The sequence below is a fragment of the Equus asinus genome, chromosome 8 (genome assembly GCF_041296235.1).
Source record: "Equus asinus isolate D_3611 breed Donkey chromosome 8, EquAss-T2T_v2, whole genome shotgun sequence".
NCBI classification, from domain to species: Eukaryota; Metazoa; Chordata; class Mammalia; order Perissodactyla; family Equidae; genus Equus; species Equus asinus.
The window spans coordinates 98,236,675-98,256,372 of NC_091797.1; the positions used below are offsets into that span (position 1 = coordinate 98,236,675).

Genomic DNA, 19,698 nt, shown 5'->3' on the forward strand with positions numbered 1-19,698 from the left:
TGACAACGCTTCCACATAATTTAACATTTCAAATAAGCCTAATTAGTTTAATGTCTCTCTTTTTATAAGGAGAGAAAATGAATCGAGATTTTTCAGGGATCCTCTGAAAACTCCCAATGTTATCTAAAAGTCCAAAAAAGACTTTATTTAGAATCTAATTTTGCAAAGTTTATCAAAAATATCAAAGAAAGTCTTAAAATACTTGCCTAAATAGGATCACAGATCATTACAAAACTTCATATTTAATTATTATTTAACCAAGGTGACAAAAAGGTTTCAAAGACAAATACAGAATGTTACATAGCTGCAAAAACTTAGCTTTCTGTAATAGAAAAGACTCAGCTTTTGACACAAAGCACAGGAAATAATTTTGCTAAAACATAACGTCCATGCCTTTTCACAGATTACTCAAATGTAAAGAAAACTTTTCATAATTGTTTTATCAGGAGATTAAAAGCCCAAGAAACCTTGTCCTTATAATAAACACAGAAAGAGAACCAAGTTCTAATTTTGCACCAGCTTATTTTTGATACTAAACTCATTTACTTAATTAAATTCATTCCAATCTTAGCCAGCTCGACCACACATGAGACTTTTTTCTTAGGGTTGCTCTCCCACAAACTTTTTTACATTCACAATTTGTTCTTTACTCTTTCATGAGCTTATCACATGCTTGTCATAAACATGAGCTGATATGATTAATACCCCAGGTAGAATAAAAGTTGTATGTTTCCATTGTATCCAGTGCTGATAACTCTGAAGACACACCTATTTTAATTAGACCAACAAACTGAAACAAACTTTTATTGACCAAGGATTATTTTACAGCATGTTAACTTGAAAAATATTTGGATTAGTTTCTATTATATTTAGAAATAATTTACATAAGCTCTTAATTTAAGTTCATTAAATAGAACTCTGTTTAGAAATCAATTTTGTTAATACCATCTAGAAGCAGAAAAATATGACTTATATATAATGTACGTACATATATTTAGACCAACACAGACAGAGATCTTACAGCTTTTATTTAAAAAGTTTTAGCCATGAAACAGGTAGAATACAAAACTCAGTAGTTTACAAATAATTGTGTCTCAAGCAGATGTAACAAGTTAAGGTCACCTGCTTAAAAGTTTGTTGTTGTTAATATCTGTGGAAGAGTCTTTTAAGATTTATCTTTGTTCTAGATAAAGAGGGGATGAATTAGATTTGGGAAGAGAGCCTCTCTAGCAGCCTGCATTTAAAAGGAAACATATTCCCTTTTTTTCCCTCTAACCTCAGGCTTTCCTGATTGAGGAGCCAGGTTGAGCCTGAGGTGACTGTGGGCTGTTAGCTCCTGGGCTGTTTACATGCTAAAGACAGGGGAAAATTTACAACTTCAAAGGACACAGAGAAAAAATGCAAGTTTGTCCCTAGGGCTTTCAGGGTAATTGGGGTTTAAACTTTTCCTTCAGCCTCAGGAATTGGGGACGGTCTAATAAGGATGCTCCTGGCGAGGGTCCAGGCTTTGAGTCAGATGTGGAGATGTCAGGATTGGTGATGGGGATGGTGGAACCTGATCTGCCTGTGGAGCTGCATTTTCAGTTTTGCAAAGATTTGTGAGATGAGGACAGTTGCTCTCAGTGCCTCAGAAATTGGGTTGTAACCTTTTACATTATCTGTAATTTGCTTCTTTCTCTCTGGGTACATAGATTTACTGTAACTTATGTAACAGTGGGCCCTCCAGTACCAGTTCACCTGACCCCATCTCTTATCAACTGAGTGACTAATGATTGCCTTTCAGAAAGTGTGCAAAGTCACATCACCAGAGCATGAGCAGAAGAAATCTTGACCTGAAATGACCGCAGAACTTAAGATTCATCTCCCTGTAGAACCCAAAGGGCTAGGACATGACTGGACCTTGAAAGTTGACTCTTCTCAGAAGTAAGGGGTCCCTCATTCAGGAAGCCCCAGTGTTAGAATTTCTTCCCCACCTCATCATAAATGTTTAGAGCCCTATCATAAAACTATAGAAACTTGCCATAAATATTTAAAGCTGTACCATAAATGCTTGAAGCCTACCAATCAAAACCTGTGCCACTAGTGTTTCTGGGTGCCACCCTGTCCTCCCTAATGTCTTAAATTTCACCCCAAGTCCTGAATCAGGGAGACCAGTATGAGGGCACACACCCCCTGCCTCCCTGCAGATCCATCTCTCAGAATAAAGCTGATTTCTCCTCCAACATCCAATGCCATAGTTACATGGCTCATTAAGCTCATCAGGCAAGAGAACCCCAATTTTCTGCAGTAACAATTAGTGACCATGAAGGGACAAGGTCCTGTCACCACCCTCCTGAGACTTTGGAACCCCCAGCAGGATGTGTGGTCTTTTCATCAACCCTAAGCAGCTTCCTAGACAGTTTTGTCTAGAGACATGACTGATTGGATTCCTGTTTCCAGCTTTGGTGGTCCCAGTACCAGGGTGTTTTTCTTTTTCCCATTAGGAGAAGAAATACTTTCTGGATCAAGACGTCTCTGAGCTCTGGGTGAGTAACTTTAAGAAAGTGACTGTCCCTCACCTTGTCTCTCTGGTTTGATTTCCTGTAAATAGAAGTTGGCTTTCATTCTGGGGAATCCTGGTGGGCTGATACCCAAACCTTGAGCCTGAACCACCCAAGGTAACTAGAGGCAGGATAAGAGGTTCACTCGTGAAGTTGCTTCTGGATCTGGGCAACACCTGGCACTGGTTGTGAGCTGCCCCTGGCAATCTGGTTTTGAGTAGCTCCTTGCGCTGGTTCTGAGCTACTCCTGGAAAACTAACTAGTGTTCTGGTCTGTGTCATACATAGAATTGTATTGTGTGTTAATGTTTGCCTGAACAGCATTCAGGCTAACCTGGGATAATTTAAAATTGCAGCGACCACTTTGGGGATCCTTTTTAAGAGCCAGGTAATAGAGAAATTTCTTCAAAGAGTCAAACTCACCACTTTCTGGCACCTAAAGTTTCCAGAAGCTGCAAATGTTTACAAAGAATTGTAGAATCTGACCCAGCTTGTTTAGTGTCCTGAGGGCTTGCCTTAATAATCATTAGGATGGAGTCACAAAATACAGTTGGGCAAAATCCCGTTGCACTCTGTTTTGTGGCTAAGGTTCCCACCAAACTGCCATCAGCCTCAGGGAATTACATTGGCCATTGGAAGGAAGCCTTAGTTTGACATCATTGTGAGCACCTTGGTTTCAGGGACACCCAAAATTTTCACGACCTAGTTCTATCTGCAGCATAAATATACTTTTGACCAGCTGTGTCTAAAGTCTGAAACAATGGGAAATGCTAATTTGATTCCCATCTGTAGCCCCTTAGGCTACATTCCCCCAAACTGGGCAACTTTTAGCTATGAGCCCATGAAACAGGAAAAATGATATTCCTTTATAACACAGCCTGGCTATCGTGTTCTTTAAAATCTGGAGAAAATGGTCAGATGATAGATCATTCAGTGACTCTGAGAAATTTGGTTTGAGTACTCACTGGTTAATTGATCCTTCTCCTCCCAGAGATGGTCACTATTCTTTCTTGTCTCTGTCTTTTGTGTCAATTGTCATAAAAAGGAAGGAACCATAGGGAAAGACACAGATATCTCTATAAGCTGTTGTCTGGGCGGGCCCTCAGTAAACTTTGCTGTAGGTTAAGTATGCACATGAGGTGAAAGCTATTGTTAAGGGGCCTCTTAGAAGCCAAAAAGGGCCACAAAACTGGTGGGCACAGGTCAAGCAGTTAAGAGCCATTAGGGTACTTGCCTCCTCAAGAAGACTCCTGTCATAGGAGAAGTTGGTCACAGAATGGGGTACATGATGACAGGTCCCCCACCAATCTCAAGAACACTTCTGTGTACAAGGTACTCTGTAAAACAACACACAATCCCCAACCCCAAGGTACTTCCCTCCTTGGTATTAGTTTGGCTCCAAGAGACCCAAGGCTTAGGTAAAGCTATTAGTGTGCTTGTAGGGGAGAAAGACATTTCCTCTACCCAATGTGGGTTCTTCTGGCCGGAGAACGAATTAAATTCACATGAGACAGAATAGCAGGAGAAAATTAAACAAAGCTTTATAACATGTATACATGGGAGAGGCTCAGGCAAGCTGATCAACTCACCAAAATGGCTGAAGCCCCCACCTTAAATATCCTCCTCAGCTAAAGACAAAGGAGGATGTTGGGGGTGGGGAGAGTCAGTTACAGGAGGTTACCAGACAAGCACAATAAACAGGAATAAGATTATTATGCAGATTTAAATCCTGGCATTCTGTATTGATAGGAGTTTCTAGAGATAAGTTCATCCCCCTTCTTCCTGGTACAGAGAGGGAGACAACTTTAGAGATGGAGATTTCCCTTTCAAATGTAAATGTCTCCTAACAAAGGGCAAGAAAGTTCCACTCCTCAGAGCCTCCTTCCCTGTCCCAGTTTATTAAAAGTAACCAGCCCCAGATAATCCTCATGCAAAGAGACATGTCTTGGGGTGGCCAATGCCAGTCCCCCACATGCTTATAAGATGAAGATTTTTCTTTCGTCTTGTTCCATGTTTAAGAGCTTCGCTTTGTGTCCTCTTTGGTCTCTGCCATCTGCAGGATGCACGTACCAGCATGCATCTTGGTGGCCAGTTGAATAGACTGGGGTTCTGAGATGCACTCTCTTTGTCTGCTGTACCAAATCTCAGGGGAGTTTGTCATGAGGGTCCCAGTCCATCAGGGACCTTTGTTGTCTCAACCTTCATTGCTTCTTAGTGCACTACCAACTGTGCAGTGGAAACCTTTTCTTTCTTGGACTATTTTTTGGCAGTGAACTTTCTGGATCTTGTGAGGGCTGCTTCTTTTGCACTCTCTTTTGGGGGTCCCTCTTGTGTTCATAGTTAAGCCATAAATGCTTACTGGATTGAGTCACTATTAAGATCCTACTCCTCAATGGTCAGACGATGGATTCTTAAATTGGAAAAGCTTCTAAATTGGAAAAGTTTTTTAGAGAAGTCTCATAGTGACTAGTCTTAAGAACTAAACTTGGTGTCTCAGCCTCCTCTCCTGATCTTCCAGAAGTTAGTGAAAGCTCCACCCACTCCCAGGGTAAATTGGTCTAGAGCTGAATTGTGCACTTGGCAAAGGGCCTTTATTAAACACTTTGTGCAGCCTTTTTAAAGGTGTGGTACATTGTGCTGAAGTTTTAAAACAAAAACATCTTTTGACTCACCTCTTAAGGTAAAAATCTCCATAATATAAAGAAGCAACTGGAAAAACGTAGCTGAAAGGATGGGCCAATCTCTGTTATCATTCAGACTGTAATTAGTTCTTTGGGGAACTGGAAACAACCATGTTTGTCTTGCAGATCCCTGCAGTGCCAGAGGTGTGGCTCTAGAAAGCGGTTCAAAGTTTGCTTGTCCTTTCCAATCCCAAAGCCTCCCCTGTTCCTCTCTAGATGCTCGTAGATATTGGCACATTGGAGACAGACAAACAAAATATGCCCCAGAAACTCCATCTTGGAGAAAACTTGAATGGTTTTTCTGTGCCTTTGTGATATAGCTGGACAGGCTGATCAACCTATAATATCATTATAGTTACAACCCAATTTCTGAGGACTTAAGAGCAACTGTACTTAAAAAAAATCCTTGCAAGACTGGAAATTCAGGTCTAGAGGCAGTTCAGAGTCCACTCATTTCTCTTATCTCAAAGACCTTGCAACCTTTCCAAGAAATATCTAGCACATCACCAACTCATAATGATGAGGATTTTTAGACTCATTACTTTTAAAACTACAGATGAGAAGTAGGCTCCAAGGAGCAGAGTTTGCTTGCCCTTTTTTGAGAACATTTACATTTGTAAGGGAAACCTCCATCTGTGAAGATGCCTCCCTCTCTGTGCCAGGAAGAAGGCAGGATGACCTTATCTCTGGGAACTCTTAATGGGGAAGGCAAGGACTTAAGTTGGTTACTGTCTGGCAACCTCATGTAACTGATTTAGGGTGGTGGCTTCTGGCCTTTACTTAATCCGATTTGATTCTTATCCAAAAGTTGTGGGACCACCCAATGGCCAGACCCCACCTGCACTGATACCATTTTAACTTTTTTACATGTTCTTTCCTTTGTCTTGTAAAGAGATGGCTCACATACCTATGCCTTAAATTTAGCCTTACTCTCCACCCATGTTTGCAGCAGTGGGGGGAGGGGGGCAGCAGCAGCGGCTCCTCCTGCCCGTGGGCCCTGGCCCCACGCAGCAGCCTGACTGCCCATGGGTCCTGTCCCCATGCTATTCCACACTATTCTCTAAATAAAAGAGCACTACCGCCAGATCTTGAGAGTCCAAGAAATCTTTCTTTTGAATCCTCGGCTCACCGACCCCGCATCAATAAGACTGAAGGAAAAAAGGAAAAAGGAAATAAAAAATGGCCATAAGAGCACCCTCACCAAAAATCTAGCATCTTGAGTATCTTCTCCACAAATATTAGTAAAAAACTTAAAACAGAATGTGGAATCATAAGTAGGGAGCCTTTCATTACTGTACCTGATTCATGGCAGTAATTTTAAAACAGTAACCATGGAGTCTCTGTGTTGCACGTCTATATATGTGTTTGTGTGACATCTTACTTCCGGGTGGTCTAGTTTGTAAAGAGCTCTATTCAATTGGCTTGAAGTAAGCATTTATATAAGTTATTTCTAAATGTAATAGCAACTAACCCAAGTGTGTTTCAAGTTAACATGATAAAAATTAATCTTTGGTAAATGAAAGCTTATTTAAGATTGTTGGTTTGGTTAAAATGGACGTGTCTTCAAAGTTGTCAGCATTGGATAATATGGAGATATGCAGGCTTTATTTTATGATTATGGGTCAAATAAGCTGATGTTATGGCTATTACAAAACTGGTTAGCAAAAATAATAACTTAAAATGATGACTAATTTTGCCTACTGTATCATAAAGTTTTGTAGGCAATCTAAGGAATTACTGGGATTGAGTAAACTAAACAGATGTGAAAAAGATAAAAGTGCTGAGTGAACTTTTTAACAATAATTATGTGTTATGGCATGTATATTTAAGACAACTTCCAAAATTTCTCTGGTAACTTGAAACTTTGAGGTTTTTCCAGGTGAAATTAAATGACAAAAATCTCATTGGAGAGGCCGGCCTGGTGGCACAGCAGTTAAGTTAGCATGTTCCACTTCTCAGTGGCCCGGGGTTCACCGGTTCAGATCACAGGTGTGGACATGGCACCACTTGGCAAGCCATGCTATGGTAGGCGTCCCACATATAAAGTAGAGGAGGATGGGTACGGATGTTAGCTCAGGGCTAATATTCCTCAAAAAAAAAATCTCATTGAATATTTGGGTCATTTTGAAATAAGATAAAATACTGAAACATTATTGCTGAACATGTCTAAGTTTATCTACCTTTGGCTTCTTATTACAGAGAAACTAAAAGATGTTTTGGCCTATTAGTAAACATGTCATAATTTATAAAAATTATATTATTAAGTAGCATGTATCTAGAAATTGTAAAAACTGTTTCTTAACTTGCCAAGCCACAGAATGCTAATGTAAAAAAGCAGTTCATGATTATTTACTTTTTAGTTTTCATGAAAAATGAACATCCATAAGGGTAAAAATTTCAGTTAATATATGTAATTAAAGCTACTAAAAATGAATAAGGAAAACACCTTTGTCTCAAGGAAAGTAGGATATATGTTTTCATTAAAGAAGCTACAAGGAATGGAAATGTTTTTGTTTGTTTTGTTAAGAAAAATTTGTCCTGAAATAGTAGAAGGAAAGAAGGAAGGCATGGGAAAATTCTGAACGTGAAAAAGGAGGTTATAGAAGGTTTGTGGACGAGGAACGCTGAGGAAAGAACTTTGTGCAGCAACACTTAGGGAAGAAAGCCTACTATAAAAATTCTCTCAGGCTCTGAGTATCAGCTTTTCATTTGGCCAATTGTTGACCACAGAGCTACTGAAGAAATTAAAAAACCTTTAAAATATCTGCTTAGTTTTCAGCCAGAACAAACAGTAAATATTTCTGGGAGTATTAAATAACCTCAATTTTTCTAATTTTAGTTTCCCCTGGGCTGTTTAAGGGAATGACATAGCAGTTTACCAGGAAAACCCTCAGAGTCTTGAAAACTCTGGAGTTGCCCCTCAGGGCCCTCCTACAACAGTGGATGTGAGGGCGTCAGTAAGGCCACTAACCTGGTGGACTCCTGTTTATGGTTGTGAGGTCTTTCCTTTTAGGTCCCTCTTACAGCTTTAATTTTCCATTAGCTTTTTGCAACAAAACTTCCAATGAAGGCATTTTAGCATTTTGAAGCTTTGGTTTGGAGTGCACCTGTTAAATGATCTTATCTAGTTAGAATGTTCCCTCTACTGGCCATTGTGGTTTTAAATCATCTTTAGTAATTTTGGTCCATTGAGATAGAAATCTACAAGAGAAGGGACCATAGTTCTTAAACAAAGCCAGCTGGAGTTCCTGAGGGAGAAACTTCTTGGGAAACTTTGGAAAATGAAAGTCCCATGTGAAAGAAAAGCTCACAGACAGGAATGACAGTAGAGACATCCCTCAATTCAGTGAGAGTACTCATAGAACAAGGCAACACCCTGCGGAGGGAATCCCATCCTTGGCAATGGCAGCCACACTGGACTGAGACAATCATCTCCTTGGCTGTCATCCTGATCCCCAAAAAAAGGCACTGACCTTGACCCACTGGAGGGAGGTCACAACCTGAGAGGACCCACAATCACCAGAGTCAGTGATCCATGGAAACAGTGAGCCCCAGGTGGCTCCTACAGGTACCATACCTGGTTCCAGGGGAGGGTGGTCCACAAAGATGAGATCATTTCAGGTCCCACTTTCTGACACCATGTATGTTAACCTATAAATAAAGAGCTAAAATGAGGGGCAGAGAGGAATTTATTTGAGGATCAGAGAACTGTAATTCAGGGAGCACAGACTTAGGTAGAAACCAAAACAGTGTCCACCTAGAGAGTAAAAGCCAGGGGTTTTTAACGGCACAGAAAGGAGATTTGCATTACAAAGAATGTTAATTGGGGTTGGTAGCAAAATTTATTCTTGGCTAAAAATAATCGATTACTAATGCTGGCTAGAAGGGGGCAAAAGTCCATCACTGTGAGGGGCTGCAGGTTTCTTGCAGCGTTACTCAATTCAGAAGTTCATGTTCTGCTGGATGAGGACGTGCATGAGACCCATTTCCTTCATGGCTTCCCAGCTCCATTTTAAAGCCCTTAGACATGAGTGACTGTTTCACATTCCACAACCTCAATCAGGTAAAGCACAAGGAGCCAGCTTGGGGGAAGCACTGGTCTCCCCACTTCTTACTCTGTTCCTCTGTTTACCAGGCTCCATCTCTCTCTGGCACCCAGCCCTTCCTGCCCCTGGAGCTCTTTCTTAGAAACAGTTTGGTGCTTCATCTTTTGTCTTGATAACAACTTTATTCACATACCATAATGCTCAACAACTGAAAATGTACGCTTCTGTGTGTTCTGGTATAGCCACAGAATTGTGCAGCCATCACCACTATCTAATTCAGAACATTTCCAGCCCCCAAAAGGAAACTCTGTATCCAACAGCAGTCACTTCCCATTCCCCTCTCCCCCCTCCCCTGGCCACCACTGATCTACTCTCTGTCTCTATGACTTGCCTGTTCTGGACATTTCATCAGACAACATGTGCTCTTTGTAACTGTCTTCTTTCCCTTAGTGTGATGTTCTCAAGATTCATCCATGTTTTATCACTACTTAGTTCATTCTTATGGACAAATAATATTCCATTGTATGGAGATTTCACATTTTATTTCTCCATCAGGAGTTGGTGGACATTTGAATTGCTCCTACTTTGGGGCTACTAGGAGTAATACTGCTATGAAAATTCAGGTGCAAGTTTTTGTGTGGACACATGTTGTCATGTCTTGGGTACATACCTGTGGCAGAATGGCTGGATCATACAGTAACTTCATGTTTCACATTTTAAGTAACTGCCCAGTGGTTTCCCAAATCAGCTGCTCCATCTTACATTCCCACCAGCAGTGTGTGAGGGTTCCAGTCACTCTACATCATCTTCAGCATTTATTCTTGTCTGATTGTTTGACTGTAGCCATGCTAGGGGGTGCCTCACATTGTAGTTTTGATTTGCTTTTCTCTAACGACTAATGATGCCAAGAATCTTTCCATGTGCTTATTGGGCATTTGTATATCTTCCTCAGAGAAAAGTCTATTCAGATCCATTGCTTATTTCTCAATTGGGCTATTTATCTTTTTATTGTTAAGTTGTGAGTTCTTCATAGGGAATGATGTCAGCATCATGGCAGAGTGAGCTGTTCCCTTTGTTTCTTCCCTCAAAGTTACAACTAAATGGACATTCATTAACCAACAGAGGATCCCCACACAGCACAACAGGAATCCTGAGAGATCCACACAGATATACTTCTGAAGGTGTGTGGACTGGATCCCTGAGAAGCAGTGGAACTAGATAAGCACACCCCACCCACTCCCCAGTAGCAGCAAGCCAGGTTGCAGAGCCTCACACAGTGGCCATGCAACTGTAAGAGGAGGCAGGAGCAGCTCGGCCCAGACATGTGAATCTTTTTGGAGTGGTAGCCTGGCCTGCAGGAGTCCCCACTGTGCCATGGCAGCCCCACCTGAGAGATCACTCCCCACCAAGTGGCAAGTGGTGTCATCTCAGCCCCCATGAAGGTACCCCACACACCAAATGGAGCAGCTCAGCCAAACCACCCATGAACACAGAGTTGGCATGCATGTACACAACCCACCTGCTGAGCAAAGAGTCCCCACCCCCACAAGAGTGACCCACCAAGTGGCTGCAGCCAGCCTGCAGAAATGCAGCTGTACCCACACAACTTCCATCAGAAAAGGCAGGATCAGAAACACAGCTCCTGCCCCTCCCCAATGTTGGCAGGTGGAATCTGCCACTTGATACCACCACAGATGCATCAGTGAAGGATATGTTCATCAAACACCATGAGACAGTAACACTTCAGGGCAGAAGGAAAATGACAAGTCTCCCTAAACCAATCCTGAAGTCACAGAAATTACAAACCTAATGACAGAGAATTTAAAATAATTGACATACAGAAACTCAATGAGTTACAAGAAAACTCAGAAAGATAGTTCAATGAGCTCAGGAATAAAATTAATGAACAGAAGGAATACTTCACCAGAGAGATTGAAGCCCTTACAAAAAACTATACAGAAATTCTGGATATGAAGGACACAATTAATGAGATAAAAATTAATCTAGAAATCATAAAAAATAGAGCTGACATTACAGAGGATGTTATTAGTGAATTAGGGGACAGGAATCTAGAAATGCTTCAGGTGGAGGAGGAGAGAGAACTAAGATTTTTTAAAAATGAAGAAATTTTTTGATAAATATCCAACTCAATTAGGAAAAGCAACACAAGGATTATAAGTATTCCAGAAGGAGAAGTAGGGGAGAAAGGAGAAGAGCTTGTTCAAAGAAATAATACCTGAGAACTTCCCAAACCTGGGGAAAAACTAGACTTACAAGTACATGAAACCAATAGAACTCAAAATTACATCAATGCAAAAAGACCTTCTCCAAGGCATATAATAGTAAAATTGGCAAATTGAATGACAAAGAAAAAACATTAAGGGCAGCAAGGCAGAATAAAATAAACTATAAAGGAACCCATATCAGGCTTTCCTCATATTTCTCAGCAGAAACCTTACAGGCTAGGAGAGATGGAATGATATATTGAAAATACTGAAAGACAAAAACTTCCAGCAAAGAATATTCTATCCAGTGAAACTATACTTCAGGTATGATGGAGAAATAAAAGCTTTCTCAGATAAAAAAAAACCTGAAGGACCTCTCTTACAAAAAATGAAGAAGGAAGCCCTCCTACCTGTAACAAAAAGGCAAGGTTTACAAAGCTTTGAGCAGGGAGATAGACAAAATCAGAAAGTTGCAGCTCCTTATCAGAACAGGTTATCAAACACACAATTATAACATTAAAGATAATGGGAAAGAAAGTATCAAAAATATTTATAAGCCCTTCAATTTAGTCACAAAACAGAATAATTTGTGACAACAATACCTCAGAAGTGGAAGAAGAAAGGGATGAAAGCTGCTTAGGCTAATGGAGATGAGAGGCTATCAGAAAATAGACTATCTCATCTATGAGATCTTTTATACAAACCTCATGGTAGCCACTAAACAAAAATCAGAGCAGAGATACAAGTCATAAATAAAGAGAAAACTCAGAAAACCACCAAATTGAAAGGACTGTCAGAAATACAAGGGAAAAGAAATATACAACAACCAGAAAACAATAGATAAAATGGCAGTATTAAGGCCTCACATATCAATGATCACTCTAAATATCAATGGATTGAATTCTCTGGTTAAAAGATACAGAGTGGCCAGATGGATTAAAAAACAAGACCCAACAATATGCTGCCTCCAGGAAACACACCTCAGACAAACACAGGCTCAGTTCAGAGTGAAAGGATGGAAGATGATACACTAAGCTAATGGCAAACAAAGAAAGCAAGTGTTGCCATACTTATATCAGACAAAGTAGACTTCAAGATAAAAAAGGCAATGAGAGACAAAGAGGGGCAGTACATAATGATAAAAGGGACATTCCACCAAGAGGACATAACATATAAATATGTATGCACCTAATACAGAAGCAACAAAGTACATAAAGCAACCATTGACAGACATAAAATGAGAAATTACAGCAACACAATAATAGCAGAGGACCTAAACACCCCACTTACATCAATGGATAGATCATCCAGAGAGAAAATCAACAAGGAAACAGTGGCCTTATATGAAACACTAGACCAGAAGGACTTGATAGATATATAGAGATCATTCCATCCAAAACAGCAGAATATACATTCTTCTCAAGTGCATATGGAACATTCTCAAAGATAGACCATATGTTGGGAAACAAGACAAGCCTCAATAAATTTAAGGAGATTGAAATCATATCAAGCATCTGTTCCAACCACAATGCTATGAAAATGGAAACCAACTGCAAGAAAAAATCTGAGAAAGCCACAATATGTGGAGATGAAACAACATGCTACTGAACAACCAGGGAATCAATTAATATATCAAAGGAGAATTTTTAAAAATACCTAGAAACAAATGAAAATGAAAACACAAAATACCATCTCTTGTGGGATGCAGCAAAAGCAGTGTCAAGAGGGAAATTCACAGCAATACAGACCCACCTTAACAAACAAGAAAAATCTCAAATAAGTAATGTCAAACTACACCTAACAGAACTACAAAAAGAATAACAAAGCCTAAAGTCAGCAGAAGGAGAGAAATAAAAATTAGAGCAGAAATAAATGAAGTAGAAACCAAAAAAATAGTAGAAAGGATCAATGAAACTAAAAGCTGGTTCTTTGAGAAGCTAAAGAAAGTTGACAATCCCTTAGCCAGACTCATTAAGAAGAAAAGAGAGAAGGCTCAAATAAATAAAATTAGAAACAAAAGAAGAGAAATTACAATGGATACTGCAGAAATACAAAGGATTATAAGAGAATGCCATGAAAAACTATATGCCAACAAATTGGAAAATCTAGAAGAAATGGATAAATTCTTAGACTCATGCAACCTCCCTAAACTTAATCAAGAAGAAATAAAGAATCTGAATAGACCAACACAAGTAAAGAGATTGAAACAGTAATTGAAAACCTCCCCCAAAAATGAAAGTCCAACGCCAGAGGGCTTCACTGGAGAATTCTACCGAACGTTCAAAGAAGATTTAATTCCTGTCCTTCTCAAACTATTCCCAAAAATTGAAGATGATGGAACACTTCCTAACTCATTCTACGAAGCCAATGTCACCCTTGTCCCAAAGCTGGACAAAGACAACACAAATAAGGAAAATTACAGACTAATATTGCTGATGAACATACATGCAAAAGTCCTCAACAAAACATTGGCAAGCTGAAAACAGCAATACGTTAAAAGGATCATACACCACGATCAAGTAGGATTTATACTGGGGACACAGGGATGGTTCAACATCTGCAAATCAATTAATGTGATACACCACATTAACAAAATGAGAAATAAAAAAACACATGATAATCTCAATAGATGCAGAGAAAGCATTTGACAAGATCCAACACCCATTTATGATTAAAATCTCGATTAAAAAATCTCAATAAAATGGGTATAGAAGGAAAGTACCTCAACATAAGAAAGGCCATATATGACAAACCCACAGCCAACATCATACTCACTGGGGAAAAACTGAAAGCCATCCCTCTGAGAACAGGAACAAGACAAGCGTGCCCACTTCTGCCACTCTTATTCAACATAATACTGGATGTTTTGGACAGAGCTATTAGGCAAGAAAAAGAAATACAAGTTATCCAGATTGGCAAGGAAGAAGTGAAACTCGCTGTTTGCATGTGACATGATTCTGTATACAGAAAATCCTAAAGAATCCATCAGAAAACTATTGGAAATAACCAAAAACTACAGCAAAGTTGCAGGGTACAAAATCATCTTACAAAAATCAGTTGCATTTCCATACCCTGATAACAAACTAGCAGAAAGAGAAGTCAAGACTACAATCCCATTTACAATTGCAACAAAAAGAATAAAAATAGCTAGGAATAAATTTAACCAAGGAGGTGAAAGACCTATACAATGAAAACTATAAGACGTTATTGAGAGAAATTGATGATGACACAAAGAAATGGAAAGATTTTCCATGCACATGGATTGGAAGAATAAACATAGTTAAAATGTCCAAATTACCTAAAGTAATCTACAGATTCAATGCAATCCAAAGCAGAATACCTATGTCATTCTTCACAGAAATAGAACAAAGAATCCTAAAATTCATATGGGGCAACAAAAGACCCTGAACAGCCAAAGCAACCCTGGAGAAATGAACAAATCTGGAGGCATCACAATCCCTGACTTCAAAATGTACTACAAAACTATAGTAATCAAAACAGCATGGTACTGGCACAAAAACACACACAGATCAATAGAACATAAGTGAGACCCCAGAAATAAACCACACATCTACAGAAAGCTAATCTTCGACAAAGGAGCCAAGAACATACAATGGAGAAAGGAAAGTCTCTTCAATGTACGGTGTTGGGAATACTGGACAGCCACATGCTGAAGAATGAAAGTAGAACATTATCCTACACCAAACGTGAAAATTAACTCAAAATTGATTAAAGACTTGAAAGTAAGGCGTGAAATCATAAAACTCCTAGAAGAAAATATAGACAGTATACCCTTTGATGTCAGTTTTAGAAGCATCTTTTTGAATACCGTGTCTACTCAGGCAAGTGAAACAAAAGAAAAAGTAAATAAATGGGACTACATCAGACTAAAGGGCTTCTGAAAAGCAAAAGAAATCAGGAACAAAACGAAAAGACAACCCACCAACTAGGAGAAATATTTGCAAATTGTATATCCAACAAGGGGTTAAGTTCCAAAGAACACAAACAAAAAAACAACAACAAAAAGACAAACAACCCAATCAAAAATAGGCAGAGGACATGAACAGACATTTTTCCAAAGAAGATATACAGATGGCCAACAGGCACATGAAAAGATGTTCAGCATCACTAATTATTAGAGAATTGCAAATCAAAACTACAATGAGATATCACCTTACAACTGTCAAAATGGCTATAATTAGCAAGACAAAAAATAATAAATGTTGGAGAGGATGTGGAGAAAAGGGAACACTCATACAATGCTGGTGGGAATGCAAACTGGTGCAGCCACTATGGAAAACAGTATGAAATCTTCTTGAAAAATTAAAAATAGAAATACAATATGATCTGGCTATCCCACTACTGGGTATCTATACAAAGAACATGAAATCAACAATACAACAATACAAATACCATACACACCCCCATGTTCATTGCAGCATTACTCACAATAGTCAAGATGTAGAAGCAACTGAAGTGCCCATCAGTGAATGAATGGACAAAGAAGATACAATGGAATACTACTCAGCCATAAAAAAGACAAAATTGTTCCATTTCCAACAACATGCATGGATCTTGAGGGTATCATGTTAAGCAAAATAAGCCACACAGAGAAAGACAAATACCTTATGATTTCACTTATATGTGGAAGATAAACAAACACATAGATAAAGAGAACAGATTAGTGGTTACCAGCGGGGAAAGGGGTGGAAGGCTGGGCAAAAGGGGTAAAGGGGCTCATATGTATGGTGGTAGCTAAAAACTAGACTATTGGTAGGGAGCACGATGCAGTGTATACAGAAACTGATAGATAATAACGTAGACCTGAAATTACACAGTGTTATAAAGCAATATGACCTCAAAATAATTGAAAAAAAGAGTTCTTTATATATTCTGGATACAATCCCTTTATCAGATATATGATTGCATATATTTTCTCCCATTCTGTGGATTTTCTTTTCACTTTCTTGATGGTATACTTTGTGCATGCAACTTATTAATTTTGATGAAGTCCAACTTATCTACATTTTCTTAGATTGATGGAACTTTGCTGTCATATTTAAAGAAAGGTTTGGGGGAGGGCAAAATGGGTAAAAGGGGTAAATTATAGGATGATGGATGGAAACTACACTTTTGGTGTGAGCACGCTGTTGTGTATACAGATGTTGAACTATAATGTTGTACACCTGAAGCCTATACAATGTTATAAACCAATGTTACCTCGATAAAAGTAAAAACTAAAAGAAAGAAAGGAGCCATTGCCTAACCTGCAGTCATGAAGATTTACTCCTATGTTTCCTTCTAAGAGTTTCCTGGGAGTTTAGCTAAACTTCTCCATAGTGTTGCTGCCTCAGCATCCATTTCATGTGGACAAGCAGCCTGCAGGGCCTTTGAAGTGACACTAGCCCCTCCTGAGAGTGCACGCCATAGATAACCACCAGCAGAGTCACAAGTCAACGGAAGTTTCTGGTATGGCTTCCACCACTGCCTTTGTGAGAAGCATTCTCTCTGTCTCCCAGGGCCTTCCCCCTGCGCACCCCTTAGATAACAGCCCTGTGAGACTTACCAAAACCTCTTCTCAGTTTGAATTGACCAAACCAGACTTAGCCTGACAATCCCAAAGCACTCCACCTGTGGACCCCAATAAAGGCATATGCCCCAGGTCCTGCCCTGCTCTCCGCCTGCCCTCTGCCTTAACGCCCCTCAAGGTGTGCAGCGGACCTTCTCCAGAACCTGTAACAAACTTCTCTATTTTGATAACTTTGTGGTCTTTGATGAACCAAGGCTTACCCTCCAATACCCCCCAGGGCTCTAATTAACAAACGTTAATTTGACGTTAATGTTATGTTAATCATAACAGCTATTACACGCATATCTCATTCTATTGTGCTTTGCAGATATTGCAATTTTTACAAGTTTAAGGTGCAGGGGAGGAGGAGGAATTTCTCCCCTTTTCCCCTTCTGGTTCTCATGGCTGGTCAAAGAATTAAAAATGATATAAGGTAGGTTAGCTGGAGAAAATCAAACAAAGTTTAATACATGTACTTGAGGGACTCACATAAGCAGGAAGAATTCCAAAGACAGTCAGGCAAAATGAGGTGCGTGTGTCTTTCTGAGTTAAGGAGAGGGAGATAAAGGTCTGAGACTTTAAAGGGGGAGAAGACAATTTACAGGAAGATGAGCAGAGTTCATATGTGGTAAACAAATGTTTGTGTTGTGCCATCTACAGACAATGGGACCCGAAAGAGATCTTTGGATACAATGGCCCTTGCTAGATGCCTTCCTGCCCCCCACACCTAGAATTATCCATCGTAAGAGCCCCTCCTGGGACAGGCTCTTCTCTCTTAAATTCTTTTAGGCAATTTGGGGGAAGGTCAAATGATCTTCCAGAGTCTTCTGAGCTTTGATTGTCTTCAGCTCAAAATAATCTGCATAAAAGAGTGGCACATCTTGGGGTGGCCTGCCCTGAACCCCATCAAAGGTTTGTGGCAACCCCGCATCAAGCAAGACTATCGGTGCCATTTTTCCTACTGCATTTGCTCACTTTGGGTCTTTGTGTCACATTTCAGTAATACAATGTTTGAAGGTTTTCATCATCAACTTGTTATACTGATCTGTGATCAGTGATCTTTGATGTTACTATGGTAATTGTTTTGGTGTGCCACGAACTGTGCCCATGTGAGACAGCAAACTAAATTGATATATGTCGTGGGTGTACTGACTACTGTACCCACCAGCCATTCCCCCATCTCTCTCCCTCTCCTCAGGCCTCCCTATTGCCTGAGACACAACACTGTGGAAATTAGGCCGATTAATAAACCTACAGTGGTCTCTATGTGTTCAAGTGAAAGGAAGAGTTGCATGTCTCTCACTTTAAATCAAAAGCTAGAAAGGATTAAGCTTAGTGAGGAAGGCATGTCAAAAGCCTAGATAGGCCAAAAGTTAGGCCTCTTGTGCCAAACAGTTAGCTAAGCTATGAATGCAAAGGAAAAGTTCTTGAAGGAAATTTAAAGTGCTGCTCCAGTAAATACACGAATGATAAGAAAGCACAACAGCCTCATTGCTGATATGGAGAAACTTTAGTCTTCTGGATAGAAGATCAAACCAGCCATGACATTCCCTTAAACCAAAGCCTAATCCAGAGCAAGGCCCTTTCTTCAATGCTATGATGGCTGAGCCAGTGAAGAATCTGCAGAAGAAGAGGTTGACTCTAGAAGAGGTTAGTTCATGAAATTTAAGGAAAGAAGCCATCTCTATAACATAAAAGTGCAAAGTGAAGCAGCAAGTGCTGATGGAGAAGCTGCAACAAGTTCTCCAGAAGATCCAGCTGAGATCATTAATGAAGGGGGCTGCTCTAAACAACAGATTTTCAGTGCACATAAAAGAGCCTTCTGTTGGAAGAAGATGCCATCTAGGAATTTCATCACTAGAGAGGAGAAGTCAATGCCTGGCTTCAAGGCTTCAAAGGACAGGCTGACTCTCTTGTTAGGGGCTAATGCAGCTGGTGATTGAAGTTGAAGCCGATGCTTATTTACCATTCTGAAAATGCTAGGGTCCCTAAGAATTGTGCTAAATCTACTCAGCCCATGCTCTATAAATAGAACAACAAAGCCTGGATGACAGCACATCTGTTTACAACACGGTTTGTGGAATATTTTAAGCCCAATGTTGAGACCTACTGCTCAGAAAAAAAAGACTCCCCCTCAATATATTACTGCTCATTGACAATGAACCTGATCACCCAAGATGTCTGACGGAGATGCATAATTAGAATAATGCTGTTTTCGTCCCTGCTAACACAACATCCATCCTGCAGGATCTGGGCAGTAATGTTGATCATGAATCAAAGAGTAATTTTCACTTTCAAGTCTTATTATTTCAGAAACACATTTCATAAGGTTATAGCTGTCATAGATAGTGATTCCTCTGATGGATCTGGGGAAAGGAAGTTGAAAACCTTCTGGAAAGGATTCACCATTCTACATGCCATTAAGAACATTTATGATTCATAGGAAGAGGTCAAAATACCAACCTTAACAAGAGTTTGGAAGAAGTTGATTCCAACCCTCACGGATGACTTTGAGGGGTTCAAGACTCCAGTGGAGGAAGTAACTGCAGATGTGGTGGGAATAGCAGGAGAACTGGAATTAGAAGTAGAGGCTGAAGATGTGACTGAAATGCTGCAATCTCAAGACAAAACTTAATGG

At 39.8% G+C, this 19,698-nt stretch overlaps 1 protein-coding gene across 1 annotated transcript in view; it reads left to right on the plus strand.

The window, feature by feature from the left end:
- Positions 1-2,135: 2,135 nt before the first annotated feature.
- LOC106847113 (cationic amino acid transporter 4-like) overlaps positions 2,136-19,698 on the plus strand; it is a 28,184-nt gene continuing 10,621 nt past the window's right edge. The window contains 1 exon segment of the mRNA XM_014866252.3: positions 2,136-2,525. The gene's annotated coding sequence lies outside the window, so the exon portion shown is untranslated.